Source organism: Tigriopus californicus, chromosome 10, assembly GCF_007210705.1.
Source record: "Tigriopus californicus strain San Diego chromosome 10, Tcal_SD_v2.1, whole genome shotgun sequence".
Taxonomy (NCBI): domain Eukaryota; kingdom Metazoa; phylum Arthropoda; class Copepoda; order Harpacticoida; family Harpacticidae; genus Tigriopus; species Tigriopus californicus.
In genome coordinates, this window is record NC_081449.1 from 16,016,783 (window position 1) to 16,030,455 (window position 13,673).

Genomic DNA, 13,673 nt, shown 5'->3' on the forward strand with positions numbered 1-13,673 from the left:
GCAATATTTTTCTCAGATCCCTGTCTTCATAAACAGTTATCATGGATAAAAATGGGTTTGGAATATCAATTGATTGCATGAAAGAAGATTTTTTTGTACACAAACTGTAATAATTGTCATCCCAACGATCTTGGGGAATTCGGACTTTCCGCTAAGACCTGTTCAGGATTTCAGATCAATTTAACATTCAATGAATAATCTTCTCGTCTTGAACTGCTGTGATTCCAATCCCGGTAGCGGTAAGGAAGTCCGCAAAAAAAGGCAAACTCGGCCAGCCGGCTCGAATTCAATGGTGGACCAAATATCATCTAAAGTTTGCAATTATAAAAAGTACCGTGGTTTATATATTCCTTGTAGCGGTCAGTACATTCTGTGAAACCCCAAGCCAAAAAAAGAACAAAAAAATGAAACAACTTTTTTCGCTTTCAACTTGTCTTAATATTGTGAATTAAAGTTTTTTTTATAATCCGCACTAATTCCATAAATTGAGGCAGTCGATTGTTTACGTTAACATTTGTATATCAATCTAACATTTGATCCCAGTCTTACACTCTAAATGGATTAATGACATAGGGCGTAAATAAGGATAGCTATTTCTTTTACGAGGGTTTGCTACTCCCTGGGTGTGGTAGGTAAACTAGAGAAGAGGAGAGTAAGTGGATTGAGGGCAAATCTGAACCATGCAATCAATCATCGACCACTTTCATGTCCGAGTGCATTGTGTGTCCACTTAGGGAGGTAAGAGCACAGACCATATAATGTTATATGATCTGTGGGTAAGAGTAAGAAGTGCTAGAGGTGGAGGAGTAGGAGCCGCCCGCTCTTTCTGTCCTCGGCTCCTCCAACGGCACTGCCTCTACTCACTCTTGCCTCCCTAAGTCTCTTGTCAAAAATGTCTGCCTCAGATTCGTTGACTCTGTAAACCGGTTAGTTCTCTTTATACATTCTCTCCTTGCGCATTGAGCATGCATAGCCTCCTTAAGCTGCAGGAAATATGCTTTACGTTCTGCACTTCAGAGGGCGCTTTGTCATTCAGCCTCTGCCAAATAAATGGCCGATTGGGCCATTTCCTTTTTATTGAATTATAATGCGTTTGTGTTGTTTTTGGCTAATTCTATCAAAATCTTATTTATGATTAGTGCCTTGGTTCACATAATGTCCAGAAAAGAAGTTGCTTTCAAGGCAAGGCAAGAGCAGTTTGTTTAGCAATCTACCGCGCCTCTTCCCGTTTTCTTTGAGCTGTGTGACGTTACAAATAAGGGTCCTAATTGTAGTTCCTCTTGCCATTTACTCTTCCAGCTTTTCTTCGAGCATTTACTCTCCCCTGCTCCATTTTCAATAACCACCTATCTTTTCTTCCAACATAATATGTAACAATGTTTAACATATATACCTACACAAAAAAAGCATTGCCCCATATTGCTTGTTGCTACCGGCAAAAGAACAATTGGTCGTCTGATTCATTCATCTTACCCCCAAGACCTTTTTCACTTACTCAACATTCTCTCAGGTGGAAGTAAGTAATTAGGGATGCGATAATGTACCAAAAATAGCTGGCATTTTCACTTACCGTGGCGGAAAATACATTCCAAGAAATTTGCCTGTCTCCAAAGCGAATGACTGGATTTGAAGCCGTTTTCTTTGAGTGTGCACACGTGTGTGTGCGGGGCAGGGGGACACAGTTCCCTCAATTTGATAGATTTCTTACTTAAGTTATATTAGGTTGTCAGTTGGTTGAATGGATTGCTTCAAATGGAATTTCGACAAGAAGAAATTTCCCACGGTAAAATAAAACGTAACCATCGGAACCTCGTACCAGATGGATTCACTTCAAGGAGTTCTTGCTTTGTGATGCAAAAATACTGGGTTTTTGGAATTGCAGCATTATCTGAGCATTGCGTGCCTTTATTTGTCGTCCTCTGATCCCATCAAGCAACCAAGAATCCTTAATTTTGTCGACCCGTGTAGTCAGTTTTCATTCCGCAGAGCCGGAACTTTTCATTCCCTTACTGTTTCTTTTGGGTCAGCTCTGGTATTAGTAACAATAAAGCAGCCTACCTAGCTAATACAATTTGCATCTTGATCATTGAGCCCGTAAGTAACAAGGGGAAGAAAGTTAATTATCCTGCCCACTTCTTAAAACCAGATCCAAAAATCTCAAGTTATGGCTTCAAAGATGAATAGAGAGCACGATAATTTGGCTGCAATGGCGCTATTTTGATGGCACTATTGTCCGCCATCTAAAAGTCAAGCTCGGAGTCACAGAAAGTGGCGGGTTCAACCCAAAGAGGCAAGTGGTAAGGCAAGGCGTTCAAAAAGGAAGGAAGCCAAAAATGAACATGGCATGTCCTCCCCCTTTTTTCTCTAGGCTAGCTCTCCCTGACGCCCCTCATGATCCTCAAATTAGAATCAAAACACAAATCAAAATGTCTAATGGTTCAACAAGTGAAAGCATATGGTAGCTTAACCATTCCTTGGCTACACTGAATGGTACTGAATGCCAAATTCGTTCGAAATGATGCCAAATTTGTAATTGTAAACAAGCAAATTTTCAAGAAACAGGCCCTCTGAACGGTAGATGGTGATAGGCTCGGAAATGGATGAAGGCCACTTCAAAAAGACCATTCATATTGACAAGAAGAAGTTCAAGAAACCATTAGCCCAAACTGTTCAGTCCACAATGGCTCAAATTTGGAAACAACGTCATTAAACATTCCGTGGACCTGAAGCACATAACAACTGGCAAAACTACTATTGCAACATTTATTACCTGGTAATTGTTGGGAGAAGCAACACACGGAGGAGGGTCTCTGTCTGTTCCTCTCTCTCTCTCTCTCTCTGTCTCTCTCTCTGAATGCATGGAAGTCGTTACTACGTACCTCTGAACTCATTACCCGGCAGACCCCCCAGAAGTCGAGATGAAAAGCAAAAAGTAGAAAGAAAAGAAAAACAAGAAAAAGACGGAGATCTCCTCCCATCCTCCTCCTACATCACATCACGAGCAGATCCGTTCGCACTGTAGACCCTTTCTTCCATCTCCACCAAATGCCTCTCAAAACCAGGCATGATCATTGTTCAGTGCAACAGGATGGTTGAGAAGCGGTGGCAACTCTCAATTACAGGGCGATTCAGAAGCAAAAAAAAAGTGCAAAAGACCAACTACAAATGAATGAGCCTACAAAAATGCTCATTATTTTATTTTGAGAACTTTCCGGGGCAAAATGGATTTGACTACAATCTATCGCGGGGTGAAAATAGAAAAGCTCGAACCCCGAACGCTCGCTAGCCCTTTCCAAATGACCGTGGATGCGGTATTTTATTGTGGTATGAGTTTAAAATTAAGATGCTTTTTTATTATGTAGCAACTTTTCATTCAAGGGTCAAGGACGACGCAACAATATGTTCATTTTCATTAGAAGCATCTTGTATTTACCGAAATACGTCAACTTTACGTTACTTACAATGCTGTTAGACACTTAATATATGGCTAAGCACAAAAGTCAATTCCAACTAGCCCAATGACTCCAGTGTTCTTGGTGGATGATTAAGGTTGGGAAATATTGTCCTAGATGTTGCCAAACATGGACTACTTATTAGGAAAGCGATAGAGAGATGCCATTCAATTGATTTTATCTTCTTGTATTGGCCAATCTATTTGCTGCATTCTGCTCACATGACCATAATTCGTTGCTTTGCTCTGTGAACCCACATTATTTACTCTATCATACCCATTCAGTTCGTTATTAGCACTGAACGCCTCCACGGCAAAAGTCAGAAATATTGGTTCCTTTGGATTGTCAACCAATTCTGTCCATTCTAAATTTGGAACCATTCGCGAAATGGCCGTTGAAGTCATTTCTTTCGGCTCCGGATTGTTGGCTTGAATACACCTGGGTATTGATCAGGAATAAGCTACCTGAATTTATTCGTGGTCGGACAACATGTACGCCTCACAAAACTTGTGCCACTTCAAATCACAATTCGTCTTAGAACTCCCTACAATTGTCATCTTGGGCCTCATCAAGGTGCATGATCGTTTGGAATGGCTCATTGCCATGAATCACATGTTTTCCACCTCGACCAGGTCCGACCAACAACCGTCCATTCATATAAGCACGATGGGCAAGGTGCGTCGAGAAGCCCCCTTTCAATGTTCGGACTCACGAGATTTTTCGATCAGCTGATCGGGCCTTCGATCACCAGCCCAAAGAACAAGAGGGACCCACCGACCGACTGAGCCAACCTCCACTACCACCCCTGCAATGAACTTCGGGACAGACCCTTTAGCTATAACGAAAATATTTCGTTGGTCGAACGTGTGTATATACTCGTCCATGTGTATGTGAGCTTCAAGTGGGTCTGTGCATTCTCCGACCCGTCCTGAACTCTGGCTGTGCATGGATGAAAGGGAATGAACCGGTTGCCAGGGGTATGGAGCTCTGTGGGATGGACGGACCTTCGTGGTCTCTGCACGGACAGACTCGAATCAACTAAGCTCGCTCCCTCTTAATCCAGCCAAAGAACAGCTGATGAGTGGCGTTGGTGGCTGTGGCCGTAGATTATGCGAGTGTCTTTTTGTGATGTCAGTTGGTTGTAGGAAGTTGCACAAGCAAGAGCTCAGTGAAATTTGAGTAAAGAGTGAATTCTTGGTAAAGCAATCTTTCCAATTTTCTTTGATTGTGGTGTGGCAGAGGATTCTAAAATACTCTGACAAATTACAAGTGACGAGTGAGATCAAATCTATGTGTCTTCGAAATGGAAGGTAGGACATCTGTTTTTGAGAACTTAAACTGATCAAACCCATGGAATCAGTGATGTCTTTACAACCGTTCTGTGTTTCTTGATCGGCCGGTTAGTCAGATTGAATTGGGGACGATTTACTATTTGAAATGCTACTTAACTCATGAGGGGACCTTCGTAGGGGTAGGTCTGCAATCGTGTTACAGAATAATTCTTTCATTTGTTAAATTCAAACTCAAGACAAATTTCGAGACACGAAAAATATGGAATCAAATCTAGTACATCGAGCAATGTGTACGAGAAGAAAGGAGATTTGCGTCCCATTAGCTTTATTCTAACCATCTGGTAAAGACCAACATTTGCCAATCCCGATCCCATTGGCCAACGATTTCATTTCATCATGCCGAAAAACGTCGACCAGATTCAATCGGACGGATGTAGTACAATACGTCGGGTAACATAGGTAGCCTTAATGTGAGCCCTTTTGAGACGCAGAATTATGTAGCGTATGTATGATACTATATAATGCCTTCATTGGGGCCAGGGTGAAATCGGCCATTTCATCTCTCGAGCCCAGATGGATGGCCAAATCTGAATGTGAATATTTAATTCATTTCCAAGACATTCCAAGGGGTTCATGTGCATCATGTTTACCAAGCAGGCTCACTCAAAATGTAAGAGGAGCGAGTATCTCCGTGAAATCTCACTCCTCGAGAAAGAAGAAGAGAGAAGAGAGGGGGAACCCCTTGTCCATTCGGGGATTCGGGGAGGCCAGCAGCGATTGTTGTCGGATGGGAATTGATTAATTGTCTCGAGTCGAGATGAGACGACGCAATCCGGCTCTGCGTAGCTGGCCACGGATCCCAGATTGAATATTAGGCCGGATTCTTAAGCACATATGTTCAGTTGTTCGGTCGGCTTCTGGGGTTCTGGGTTTTTGAATGGCCAAGCTGAACCGCCTCCCCCTCCTCCTCCTTCTCCTCCTTCTCTTCCTTGGACTTTGATGTTTGCCGCCATGACAATCGATGTCATTAAAACCGCTCATGAATGTAAACCCAAAAGAGGGGCGTTCTCCTCCGCTTAGGATCATGTTATAACACTGGATCATCTTTCGTCCACCAAAACTCGTCTAAATGGTTAAATGCTGGAATTGCGACTATTTAGAATATTTTTTGTTCTTTTGCTGTTGGGAAGTCAATGCCAATGCTAGCGATTCACCGACTTTCCAAACCATTCGGAACTTTTTGTCATTCTTTTCTCACATTAAACACCCGGACTGACAAACTGGCTTCCACTAAGTTGCTTTAGGCTTTGACCAAGCCAACTAATAATGAACCCGGGTGGTTGGTTGGTTGGTTGGTTGGTTGGTTGTCGAGGGATATACCTAAGTATGTACCGTAGTGCAAGGGCAGAATGTGCTTGGGCCTGAGCACACATTTTCCCAGGGAACGTTCCGTTTTCTTGTTACCTCGACCACTGTGTGATTGTATGGCAACAATGATGTCAGGCAATTATTGACCGACCAGTCAGGCAGCCCTGCCGCCTCAACGTCTCAATGCTTAATGTGGGACAATACTTAGAAGTGAGTGCAATATGCTAACGACCTTATTGTCTTCCTCACAAAGAGCAAAGAGAGTGAGTGATGGTGTGTGTATGTGTACTTCCCTGGCATTTTGGCAGCCAAAGGCATCGAGAGGAGCTTTTGCATCCTGAGCGTGTTTTCCAATCAAACGGCCTTGCGCTCCTCTTGCATTCTGATATCGACTGAAGACAGCCACGGTGTCAAGTTTCACCTTGGACCGACAAGATAATTAAATCAGCGAATTAATAAATGGATACACGTCTTGTGCATTGCCCATGGAGGCAGTTCTCCATCTCCCAGATAATCTGGCTACCCACGACGACTTATATTCTTGGGCTTATGAGGCGATCTTTTGTTCAAGTCCACCCCATCCTTTGATGATGATGTTGATGATGCATAGGTGCATAGACATTGTGTAGGAGCGCCAAAATATGGCCAGCTTCTAAAAGTAAGAATGAACAAGGGATTATTTTCTGCTCAGGGACAAGCGAACTCTGTTTTGTAGCAAATCCATATTTAGCATCCTCACTGGCTACTTACTCCATATCGTATTGGGCCTTTGCACCGGTTTGTTGCCGCCCAAAATGAAAATACCCTTACGAACCGCGTGACTGCTGTTTCTTAGAAACAATCATAGGACTCACCAACCATTTGTGAGCTTCTTGGGATATTGCCTACTGCACTATTGTACTGTATTGTGTAGTGGCGTGGTGATGGTGGCGACGATGCTCCATTCCTTCAGTCAGTCAGTCAGTCAGTGAGGCTTTTGTCCCCGGATTCGTGGGAGGTCTAACCAGATCATCATTCTTTGGGGTTGGTTTCTTGACGACGTCTTGGCTTTGGCTCACTCATTCTTCTTCGAGCTTTGGCTAACCCTTCCCATCGGGTTCAAAAGCTCACTTTGCGGTGGAATGTTCAATGTTCAGTGTTTGCTCTGATGGTATATCAGTACAATCTATTGCACAGGATGGAGGATGGATGGATGAGTCGTTTCAAAGAGGGGGGTGAGGGGGAAGGAGGAGTTTGGATGCCAATTTTGGCGTTTGAGTTCGCCATTCTTTCTTATTGATCCATTCCGTCCGTCGTGTGTATGTGGGTAAAATAAACGATGAACTATGAACTATGCATCATCATCTTTGCTAAAAAAAACCACCGTTCTTGTTGTTCGAGCTCTCAGCTTGAGCATTCTGTTGTTGTTGCTGCTGCTGCTGCTGCTGCTCCTCCAATTTGGCCTCATTTTCGGTTCATTGTCGGCCCTTCCATCATCCAATTACAGTCTCCCATCACAACGAGTTGTTGCTCTTCATTTCGGTCCTGAGTCATACACTTATTCATTCATCTGTTGTGATGGAGCACGGCACGACGACCCTGAATAGCACCAGCCACCCTAAATCTCTTTTTTTTTGTCTCGTATCTGCGATATGTGTCTCAATTTTCTTCCCCCCCCCACCCTCATTTGAAAATCGTGGAAAATCTGTCACTTCTTTGGCCCAGCTCCACAATCAAATTCATAGGATTTACAAGGACTACTGCCAACATCTGGCATCCCGTAAATTCTAACCATCCATGTTGCAGTGCCAGTGCCACTGTGTGTATGTGTGTTTGTACTGACTGCATTATTGAAGTGCCGATCCTGTGATCATTTCCTTGAATATAAGATACTATTCTTCGGGTAACTGTTTCGGACACGAACTGCTCTCATGTTATTGGTTTTATCTCGTTATAAATCTATTAATCTGTCTCCCTGTCTGCGGCTGGTTAGCATTTTTTGCTGCTGCCCAGTGGCGCACACTGCCTTCCTCCTTCCCTCCTCCTTCCTTTCCTCATTTCTTGTTCTCCCACGCATTTTAGTCCTTCCCGCCGTATACGGCTCAGTGCCCGCCAGGGGGCACTCGAGTTTGATCGACTAATCCACTCACTCCTGGCCTTAACTGGAGTCGTCAAGCAGGACTCTGATGTTTGGTGATGGTTGGATAAGCGATGCTTGCTTGGGTCTTGAGGCTAACCAACCTCGAGGATGCGCAAATGTCCTTGGGAATAGTACAAGCCATGAGTGTAGTACATGCGTGCGTCAGGGTACTCATTCACTTACGTCAAGGGAGGGAGTCCCTTTTTTTCCTCTTCTTCTTGAACAAGTAAGAGAAGGTGGCATCTGTTTCGGTTTTTGCCCTCGAGGGTTTTTGTGCAATCCTCAATCCTCTCGGATCTATTTGAGAACTTAGCGCTGATCTTCAACCGAGCGATTAAACTTGAGAAAAAAGACGCGCCTCCAGGGGCGCAGCCGCTAAGCAGATGACCAATAATCAAGATTTGATTCCGTTAGAGCCGTGACTCAAGGTTCCTTCCATTTCAAATGCACCCATCCGTCCATCTATCCTTCCGTCCATCTATCCGCCTATCCAGTCATTTCTATCCATGTTTCTGGGGGTTAAGAGGAGGGGAAAATATCACTTGGAGTGGCCCCGAGCATTGCTCACCTCCCATTCGGTGTGGATAGTAATTACTAGTTCGCCGAGACTCTCGTTAGTATCATTTTTATCATTCATTCTTATTAATATCGCTCAAGGTACGTAGCTTGTACGTAGTACAGAACGTACATACGTAAGTTGTTCGAGAGGAGGATCACGGAGAAGAAGAAGAACAGATGAGTTGAGCCTGATTTTCACTTCAGGCGATGAACCGTCATCATCATTATTCTTATCATTTCCACTACTCAAAGACGGCTGAGTCTCTGGACTGTCTTCTCAAGGCATTGGGCCTGTCTTCAGAGCTGGAAAAAGGCCGATTCTTTACCCTGTCTTTTTGTTGTCCAGACTTTAAAGCATTCACCCCAGTCGTTTGCAGTTCATGATCCAGCTTTGGCAGGATCCAGAATGAAGCATTATCGATGTCGTTAACCCGCTACCCTGATGCAGTCAGGCACCCGCCAGAGTCCATCATTTGTACATATCTCATGTCATCCGAGTTTGGATCATCCACCGTCAAATGCCGGCCGACCGACCGACCGACTGGGTGTGAATGGAGACAAAGACTTGATTGGGATTGGGGAGAACTCATTAAAAGCGAATGGTTGTCTGCCACTCGGACGTAGCATAAATCAAGCAACGTAGATTTGATATGAAACGCAGGAATGTGAGAGTGTGAAACAGCTCGGCCAAGCTCAAATATGCACAGATCATGACCATCGTCGTTACTTATTCCCCAAGTCGTGATGCTCAAACCACCGCCATTGTGATACTTTTGACTGAGCCATCCTCAAAGTCCATAGGCATGAACTCGGCCATCAGCAGCAGAGCACGCGGATAGAACGGTCTAAGGGATCGGACTGAGGGATTCAGACTCGACGAATATTGATTCTCTCCGCGACAGAATTTATCCCATCTGATGCCCCTGTGAAGAGTGGTGAAGTCATTGACTCGCGATGGAACGCGATAGGCCCCATTAGTGTTCAGTTTTAGTCAACCAAGGTTTGGGATGTCGATCAGGAATAATTGACGAAGTTCATTCCAGGGGCGAGTTCGATTCTATGTACCTAAGGCGACTATCCTGGTCACTAAATACTTCCCTGCCTACGTACTACGTAGTACTACGTACTAGACCGGTGACCAAGATGGGATCTTTTCCTCTTGAAATGAACGACGATGGTTGAATCAGGGATTGACTGACCCAAGGAGGAGCAGGGGCATGAATAAGCTCTTGAGATACATTGGTCCCAATGTTGATGGGAAAAAAAATCTGTATGTTTGCCTTGGCCGTTCAAACACCACCAACCCCAATGACTTGCTCGTGAATCAACGGCAACGACGACCAAGGTCCATCCATGTGTGGATGCTCTAAATTCCAATTTATTCTCCTTGTGTGGTCCACTGGGCTCGGCGCCATTCACATCTCGGATTGATATGAATCAGCCTAATGATTATAATAATGATTATTTCCATTCCATCCACCACCAAGATAGGGTAGATATCATATCTCGTAACAGCCTCGGCATTGACAGAAATTTCGATGCGAGACAGCAAGCAGGGTCTGAAATCACTCGTACCTTGAATTACTCGAATTAGTCGATCTGTCTACCCTGATGCTTCTGGTCAATGGAAGGACAGCCACCACCACCACCTTACCTTGATTGGCTTTAAAGTATGACCACTTTTTTCAAAGACGGTCGAAGATAATTCTCAGAAATTCCTATTGGGTCTTGAACGATCCAGACCCCTGGCACTCCGTGTTTACCGAGTCAGCAGCATACGCAGACAATCATCTGGCCAGCCACCAAAATTGAATGAATACAAAGCAGAATACAAAGCTGAAAGCAAAGCTGAAAGCAAAGCTGGGCGCTCGATCCTGAACCAGTGAGAAGAGTCAAGAGTTGTCCGTCGTTCCCTGACATCCATCGGGTGAATTGAACACGGCGACAGTTGAACAACTGAGGCATTCTAAATTCCAGAGCACCAAAGCCGGAGGGGAGACTCCAGGCAGGCCTCCTCTTGGGTGCCCTGCTCTCCGTTCAAGTTCTTTAGCCACACAATGAGTCTGCAGATTGTGTCTTAAATCATATCTCAGTGTTCGGAACAAATTCCCGGCAGAAAATCTGGAATCTCATTCAAAACAAGACGAAGGACTGCCCTACCATAAAAATCAGCCAGCCTCTGATTCAAAAAGCCAAAAATGGGGAGGGGAAAGAAAGGAGTCTTTTGGATTACATACATACCAGCCCAGGCATTGCCAAGATGTAGGTACAAACGAGCAGATTTGACAAATGATCTTGGAATCTTCGATCCAGGTCCTGGCTTGGCACGTAACTGAGTCAGTTTCGGTTTCCTGGATATCATCTTTCCCGCTCGCCTCTCCTAAAGCCTAGTGAGGTTTCGAGGGGATTGACTGATGGTTGTTTGTCGCAATTGCTGTGAAATGATCTCGATTTGTCGGCTCGGGAGGTGATTCCGGTTTCCAAGGAAGAGCACACACAAACACACACACATACTCACATCAACACGCACAGTTCGGCACTTTACCAGGTATGAGCAGAATGAGAGGAAGTGACAAATTCAGATCCACACGGACCATTCCAATCAGCTAATTTGTGGATTCTAGATTCCCGAGCCCGGAGTTGTTTGCTGTTTGGTGTTTGTTTGCTTTGGAACCCCACAAATGTTCAGCTTTTTCTTTGCTCTTTTTATTCTACCCACCCCTTTTCTATTTCATACCCTATATCGAGTTTGTACTCTGTCATTCCCTTCCTGAGTTCTGAGCATAGAAATGGTTCTGAGTGGGAAATCAATGAACGATAGGTACGTACGAGCGTATGTTCTGGAGGACAACCTTTGGAGAGGAATCGTTCCAGCGGGTTAAGTCGTGCATTCTTTGACCACTTGCCTTGATTCTGGTTGGCGTTGAAGGTCAGTCACATCATCCTGATTGAAGTGAATCTCTCTTGATGAAGTGGTTGAATATGGCCTTTTGTGGGGTGACCAACTCCACAAGTGGATTTCAATCTCACGCTTTGATAGCCTAACAAATGACGTTGTTCTCTTTTCAATTGCGGGGAAGAAGGTCTTGGCCCAAAACCTTCAAAAGGCACGGCCGTGGCTACAATTGACGACAAGCACCCGGGACTTGCAACGACACACAATCCTCCCCTTCCACCGCCAGTACATAGATAGTCATAGTTATAGTCAGATAGGTAGATAAATTCATCTGTAGCTATTGTGGTCGATCGATGACTAGGCTGGAGCCTGGATGCATGAATGGATGAATGGATGGATGGACGACCTTGGCTTTCGGCCGAACGTGTTGTTCCACCCACACAAAAGAAGTTGCATGCACAGTGCCAGATGCTTCGGCAACATCCCTCGGCCGCACAAATGAGTGACGTTGAAATGCTTTTGTAGCGATGGCCGAGCGGGCTTAACACTGTCAAAGACCCGGATCAGCCTTTGTCTCGAGAGATCGAGAGAGAAAGACCAATACCAATGGAAGTCATTACTGGTCGGGCTGATTGAGAGGATGCTTGCTCATGGACTCAGAGCTCTCTCTCTGTTTTTTTCCTTGTATTTTGCGTCATTGCGTTGAGATTTCTTATTGTGAAGCAACGGTACGAAATATGCACAAATCACATTGATCGTTTATCCCGAAAACAATATAGCCTGATAAAAGTTAAGTCTTGTAAGTTTGACTTGCCTTTGAAAGCAAATATTCGACAAAAATAAGACATGTTTAAATGTCTTTTTTTTAGACAGATATATTCTTTTTTTGAAAGGCAAACAACCATTACATTATGCCTTTATGGAAAGCAAAAGGAACACAAATGTGCTACTGTCGGAAGGGGATCATTTGTCTCAAAATCATTTCTTCGTTGAATCATTTTAAACTGAAATCAGATTTCAGGCTCGGTTCGCGAATCCGACTTTTACCTCGACTTTGCGTACTTGAAGCTTGTCTCCTTGCATTGATTTACTATGGCTTGGCCAATTTCAAGGAGAAGAGATGAGGAACGCTCGGCCGACAATTCGTTCATTGATTTAGTCATTCATTCATTCATTCGCTTCTAAATCTATTGATTTGAAGTGTTGGCAAAAAGCGTGCTCCATCTATTTGAGATCGAAGTGGGGCGTTATCTTGATTCGTGAAGTGGAGAGGAAAGTGAGGCAGGGGTCTTTGAGACCGAGTGATCGATAGGCCTCATTATAATAAAGAAGTCGAGAACGAACGAACGAATGAACGAAAGAGAGGTTCACTTGAACTTGTGATCCATGGACTCTGCTCAAGTTTTCGTGCTCAACTGACTGGATGGGTTGATTGGTTGGTGCTCCTTCTCCTCCCTAGTCCATCACCTCCATTGGAGTTAGTTGTTGTAGTCGTAGTTCAAGTGGTACTAGTAGTGGCAGTTGCGGTAGTCGTACCTCGGCATTAATGACTTGACATGGTTTTCCCTTAATTGGGCAAAAAGGCACTTTGCGTTTCACGAAACCCTCCACGACAATACCCGCGACTCTCTATTGTACGTACATACGGTAGAAAGAGTACATCCACACATCCACACATACGTAGTACAGTCCATGCAGTTAGTATCTACGATATCCAACGTTCCTCGTCAGAACGAGAAAGAAAACGAATTCTCCCGACTTCCAGGTTAATAACGCAAAGAGTTCTGGCTACCCTCTTAACTCTGATCTCCAGCCTTCAGATTGGAATGACAGCATTGGGAGTAGAGCTCTGTGTCTCATTGACGAACCACCTTTAATGGGTGACGCACGCACAGCAATGGATGAAAACGGTGGTTGAAGACGAAGACGACCCTAGCTAGCATGAGTACGTAGTCTTCTGGTGGCAATCCGAAGGAAATGACCTCTTT

General features: G+C 44.3%; 1 protein-coding gene across 1 annotated transcript in view; it reads left to right on the plus strand.

Annotated features, from left to right (window-relative positions):
• Positions 1–4,591: 4,591 nt before the first annotated feature.
• LOC131889158 (uncharacterized) overlaps positions 4,592–13,673 on the plus strand; it is a 36,251-nt gene continuing 27,169 nt past the window's right edge. The window contains exon 1 of the mRNA XM_059238182.1: positions 4,592–4,762. The gene's annotated coding sequence lies outside the window, so the exon portion shown is untranslated. The remainder of the gene's footprint in view (positions 4,763–13,673) is intronic.